Genomic DNA, 6,820 nt, shown 5'->3' with positions numbered 1-6,820 from the left:
TGCTTTCACCACAACAACTCTGTAGGTTAAGTATTTTACAGGTAAGGAAACTGAGTCTCAATTAATCAACACACACTTATTAGTCACCTCCCACATGCCAGAGACTGTGTTAGGCATTGGGAATACAAGGACAGAAATGAAATTCTCTTGCCTTCAAAAAGCTTATGCTCTATCCAAGGAGATAATATGTATACATTTATGTAAACCAGATATGAAGGTTATATCTAGAGAGAAGCACCAAGAGGTATAGAGATCAGGAAATAGGAAGTAGTGTGTGATCTGACCATTGAAGAAACTAGGGAGTCTAAGGGCAGAGATGGGGAGGGAGAACAATACAGGCATGTGCAAAGTCACTCCACAGATGGAAAGATTTGTCCTCAGTGCTATAGCTAGTATATAACACTTCCCAGATTAGAACATTGCTCGTCTGACTCTAAGTAGGCAGCCAAATAAATGGTATGGTAGACATAGTGCTGGACTTGGAGTCAGGAAGACCTGAATTCAAATGCCACCTCAGACACTTAGCTGTGAGACCATGGGCAAGTCACTTAAATTCTCCTCAGCCTCAGATTCCTTATCTGTCCAATGGCAATGATACTAGTACCTATTTCATGGAGTTGTTTTTAGGATCAAATGAAGTGAGGTATGTGAAATGCAATGTAAATCCTAGTTATTATTATTATTAATTTGGGTACTTGTTCCTCTGCATCTCCAATTTCAACTCCTCTCCCACTTTGGGCCCAAGACAGTTGTAATTTTCCTACCTTTTGTTGTAAAGGATTAGCTTTGCAAAAAGCAAGAAGCAAAGAGAACCCACAGGGCAATGACAGGGCCAACATTCCTCTCAGAACTCCCATTAAGCAGAATGTCTTCTAAATTTTTCCTTTTATCTCTGAGAGATGTAGACTTGGTGGCCACAATTTACATATTGGAGTTAGTTTGGTATCATGGAAAAGCCACAGTTCTAGCCTTGGCTGTCACCCAGTTCTTGCTTGACTTTGGGCAAGTCACCTTTTCTGAACTCATTTTTGTCATCTGTGAAATGAGGGGATAGCACTAAGTAATTTTGAAGATCCCTTCCAGTTCTAGGATTTCTGGGCATGACTGTCAAGAATCTCTGCATGTCCTTTCTCCATCACAGTGGATAGTAAAGATGCATTTAAGGAAAAAAAAAAGGGCAACTTTAATCTCATATGCCAGGATCCACCCAAACCTATTCAGCATTGGGGCCTGGTCATAATGTGGCATTTGTACTCACCAACTTTTTTCTCTCCCCCTTCTCTCTCCATATTGCATATGGTGTGGTTTTTAGGCAAGAAGACCAGAAATTAAATTCTACTTCTATACAAGTCCCTTAACGTCTTAGTGCTCTAGACGTAACTTGGTAGTGCTCTAGACGTAACTTGGTAGTGCTCTAGACTTCATCTGTAGTTCTTTAAGACTAAAATTCATAGAGAAGTTACTGATCTCCATTGTACAGGGGTTTTTTCTCCATGCTAATGAAATCTCGGATCTAATCTCTGTCTCCAATATTCTAAAATATCTATTCTAATTTGTAGTGAGGGTGGCGATTTATTTCCTTCTTTCTTCAAACCACCCTTCCCCATCCACACCATTTTGCCACATAGGAATAGACAAACTGCCCTACAAACTCATTTGTATTTTTGTTATCTTGCATAACAAGTGGTTTCACCTCTATCTTTCCTGTTGGTTTAGCCGCTCTGAATGATTGTAGAAATCCGGAGAGAAAGGCCAATAGCTTCAATTCCTTTTGCATCCTTCATGGTGTTCTGTTTCTACTACTTCTCTCTCCCAAGGTACTTTGCATTTTCTTTGTATGTGTTTTGTGTTTGGCTATAAGGGTACCAGTTATTTCCCTGCAATAGAATATAAACTCCTTGAATATGAAGACTGTTATCTTTTGGTCTTGTATTCCCAGTGCCTGGCAAGGAGTACCCACTTAATAAATGTCCACTGAACTGAGTTTAATAAAAGCTGGCGGAACCCTTGATTTAAGCTAGTCTAGGAGAGTCACACATACAAGCAAACTGGGAGAGCATGACCTCTTATCCCAGGGTTTCTCCCTCTAAAATTCTGGGGAATGTAATCCCTGGATTAGCTTTCCTCTCCATTGAAAGAGGAAAATAGATTTTTTTTTTTAAATCCGCACTGATCCTATTGTCAGCAGAAGCTGTGGGCATGTGCCTTAGGGAGAAATTTGGCCCTTAGGAGTTTCCTTCTGAAGGACAATCTCACAGTTGCCATATGAAAAGACATCTTTCCAGTTGGCACTAAGGGAATGATTAGAAGCCTGCCCTCTTGGAGCATTTGGAATTTGACATCCCTGCCCAGATAAACTACACATATTAAAATAGCTCAAAAGGAAATGTTTCCAAAGCAGCTCAATAATCTTTTGACCGAAAATATCTTTTGAAACAGAACATTTTCAGGATTTATGGCTTATTTGTAAAAGCCAAAATATGCTCATAATCAAATGAACATAGCCAATATTGATAGAACAATTCTGCTTATTTTGGGTGTTAAAAAAAGACCTAAAATTCCCTAAGCTTTGTGTCTTTGTATCTTGAGAAAGTGCTTATCAAGAGTTGCGGACATTATTAAAAATGTCTTTTCTTATTGAAAATGGAGGATAAAGGTGCTTTTATCTATAAATTTTATGACCAGATAAGGCCTGTATTTTCAAATACTGCTGACTGAGACATTTTTAAAGAGCTAAAAGTACAGCAGCTAGATGAGTCGATTCTCCTTTCCCTAAACCTTTACAGTACTGATACCTAAGAGGCTGCTTCTACTTAGATGGTACATAGAAAGGTTATTGTAACCGTCTTGGCAATACATAGGAGCTCAGCTGGAACTGATATGTGTGATCACTGATTGATTACCTGTCTGCTTGATGGGGTGTAGTTGACTGAACTCGTTTCCTTTATAGGACAGAAAGATTCACAAAGCAAAAAGTGCAGGTCCTTAAATTTCATTAACATCATTTTTAAGTGCACGAGGGGGGATTCATATGCATCTATTATATGCCTAGGGAGTGCCAGTGTACCCTGTTTGAAGGGAATTGGATAAGCAAAAATGTAGAGTTTCATCAATTAGAGGGTCATTGTTAACATTTCAACAGAATTCTTTGATTTTTAAAAGCCACGGGGACCCTTCAAATCACAGTTTCTGGATGGGATTGTAAATATAATTTATTTTGCCATTTTGGGGGGGGTACATAACTTTTCAGAAATACGGACAACTATTGTTTAGAACAAGATACAATTGAATATATATATTACATATGTTTTACATAGATAGGGTGTTCCAAAAGTCTTAGTGCAGTTTTAAACTGTTAGAATTTAAATATTTAAGCTATTTAAACTATTAAAGCTTAAAAGTGTATTAAGATTTGGGGGGACATCATGCACATGCATACCCAAACATATGTATGTATGTATGTTTGTATGCACATGCATATATCTTTTTCTTATCTTTTTTGTTAATTGATAATGATGCTGATAGTGTTGTCAATAGTCAATAATATTAATAATAGCTATTTATATAGCTATTTTGATTTATTTCATTTTATAGTGTTCATATGTTCCAGATACTTAGCTAAATACTTTACAGTGATTATCTCCCTGCATCTTCACAATAATCCTGGGAGGTAGATGCTGTCATTCTCCCTGCTTTACAGATGAAGAAACTGAGGCAGGCAGAGGTTAAGTAACTGGTCCCAGGTCAAACAGCCAGTAAATTTCTGAGTCTGGACTTTCCTGACTCTAGCCCAAGAACTCTATCCACTGTGCCTCTTAGCTTCCCCAAGACAGTATTGTGACCTATAGTCAAAGTGGGCACATGTAAGGGTTGGGATTCATGCCAGTCTGGTATTTCAGATAGGGAATAAAACGAGATACTCCTAGACTCTAGCATTTAAGAAAAAGAAGCTTACTTAACCACAACATAGAAAGAATATTCAGCAAGGATACAGCATTATTTCAGTTGGTGAGTCCTTCAGAAGTGTGCATCCAGCCTGAGGAAGAAACTCTTATTCCTTGTGCTCTGGTTTTTATAAACAGAATACTAGAAAGCTACATCAAGGGCTCTAGCCTTAGTGCTCTGAGCCAATTGTCTTTTTTTTTTAAACTCTTGTCTTAGAATCAATACTAAGTATCCGTTCCAAGGTAGAAGACTGGTAAGGGTTAAGCAACTGAGGTTAAATGACTGGCCCACCAATTAAGTCTTGAGAATGGTTTTAAAACCTTTTTAAGGAAAAACTAGCCTAGACTTCATGGGGGTAGATATGTTCCTGCTACAGCTGATTATCTGTCAGATACTTTTTTTTTTTGGTTTGTTTTTACAAGGTCTTTTTCTATTTGCAACTCTGTTTCTTTTCCTCCTGAACCTCTACTGATTGCTAGGTTCCCCTGGCTGCTTCTTTTGCTTTTTAGCAGTCAGTAGACAGTAACTAACTGAGGACCTTCTTGAGTTTTCCCAGTGGTTTTCCCTGCTTTTGTTCTATTTACCCTCCCGGAAGTTATTTCACTTCTCAATAAAGAGGAATTGTTTGGGTATCCTACACATCCTTCATCCATCCACCCCACCCTCCATACATATACAACTCAGCATTCAGGTTGTAGACAGTACCATATCAGTGCTATTAAGATTATAGGATAAGAAATTTATAGCCAGAAGGAACCTTAATGGTCATTTAATCCAACCTTCTCATTTTTCAGAAAAGAAAACTGAGACCCAGAGACTTGTTTATAGTTATTTCCATTATACCACACTGGTCAAATTCCAGGGTTTCATCAATGTAACGATATAATCACATCAATCTGTCGTTCCATGAGAAGCCATCCTCACAAGCAAAAATGGAAGATTGGAAGATAAACTATAAAAGTCAGTTGCTGTGGTTCAGGTATAATTTCTTTCCGTCCCAATCTCACTCAATTTGGTTACCAGGCTTTCTCCTTTACACATTTCTGCTGACTAGAAACTGGACCTTCCAGAAGTTCTCTCCTTTAATGCCAAAAAAGTATAGAAACAATGGGGATACCATTTAGAGTGGTGAGTGCCTTCTCCCTTTTCTTTCATCTAAAAAACATTTAAACATCTAATATATGCCAAGCACTGTGCTGGGCTCTAGAGACAATAAAGCAAAAATGAGTCTGTGTCCTCAAAGAACTTACATTCTATGGAATACATATGCATGTATGCTTATATGTATATGCAAATACATATAAACTGAAATACAAAGTGATTTGGGAGGGTGTGATAGAACCATTCTTTGGCCCCCTATTTCCATGATGTAGCTTCCTGGTCAAGAGGTATAAAAAGTCTGCTCTTTGTTGTCTGGTCTCTCAGCTGTAGTGGGTGCCTGAGACCATGGGAATCACCATACTCTGTTAACTTATTGGTAAACTTGTTTCAGGATGGAGATAGAGGGAACCACATCTCTTGTGGCGAACTTTCCATATACATGTTCTTCCAACACTTCCACTCTAGTGTCACTGTATCACCCAAACTCGTTTAGGATTAGAAAATCATAGAGTATGAATACACTGACCAAGTAATTCATCAACTTTTTCATAACACACCTTTTTCCTTGAGTTACCAATGAAAAGAAGTTGAACTTAGCCTCCTTTTCCTTTCCTTCTCTATTTCCAATTGCTGACAAATTAGCCAACAATGAAAGGGTCAAAAGAAGAAGGAAATGGCTCTCCAAACTGGTTAATCATCTCCTACATAATTGAATTGTCCGCCAAGGACAAGAGCCCAGAGCATGGTAATATGAAGAACAAATAACAATATAAGGCCTCTTAAACTTTTCGATTTGAATCTCATTTTGTGAGAAATTAGCAATAATCTAAAACATATTTCCTTGAAATTTCTTTCCAAAAACTTTTTTAAGACAGTTCTGTCATGGATAATACTTGTAAATTAACTATAAATTAACATCTTAGTTTATTGCATCTCAACAAATGGAATATTTTCTAGTAGACTGTAGTTCACTTTCCATTTCTGTGGGGTTTGATATACTTTATTATGGACATAGCTATGGCTATAGCTTGGGAGGAGGCACCAAAGGAGAGGAGGCTTACTCAAGTCCTCCTGTGATTTTTCTCCAGGAAAAGCTAATGAAGGACAGAAGCATTTTTTTAAACCCTTACCTTTCGTCTTGGAATCAATACTGTGTTTTGGTTCCAAGGCAGAAGAGTGGTAAGAGCTGGGCAATGGGGGTTAAGTGATTTGCCCAGGGTCACACAGCTGGGAAGGGTCTGAGGCCAGATTTGAATGTAGAATCTCCATTCTCAGGCCTGGCTCTCAATCCACTGAGCTACCCAGCTGCCCTGCCCCCCCCCAAACCTTTTTTTGACAGCATGCCACATGACTCTGAAAAAAAGATTCCAAGAAGTATTGGATTGAGCAGGCCATTGGCAGCATTGGGGCTTACTAAAAACCTTTTTATTGTTCAGTCATGTCCAACTCTTTGAGACACCATTTAGGGTTTTCTTGGCAAGGATACAGGAGTGGTTGCCATTTCCTTCTCCAGCTCATTTTACAGATAAGGAAACTGAGGCAAAAGGGTAAATTGACTTGCCTAGGGTCACACAGCTAGTGTCTGAGACCAGTTTGAATTGGGGAAGATGTCTTCCCAACTCCAAATCTGGCATTCCATCCCCTTCACCACCTAGCTGCCCCATTAAAACGTACCTGAGGAAATATTGCTTGCAGCTCCACTGAAATACCAGTCAAACCCTTTTAGGGCACTGTGAAATAGCAGCTAAGGGGCATTCTCTTCTCCCAAACTAAA

The sequence above is a fragment of the Monodelphis domestica genome, chromosome 3 (genome assembly GCF_027887165.1).
Source record: "Monodelphis domestica isolate mMonDom1 chromosome 3, mMonDom1.pri, whole genome shotgun sequence".
In the NCBI taxonomy this organism is placed as follows: domain Eukaryota; kingdom Metazoa; phylum Chordata; class Mammalia; order Didelphimorphia; family Didelphidae; genus Monodelphis; species Monodelphis domestica.
The sequence above is the reverse complement of the archived record's forward strand: the minus strand, read 5'-3'. Positions refer to the sequence as shown.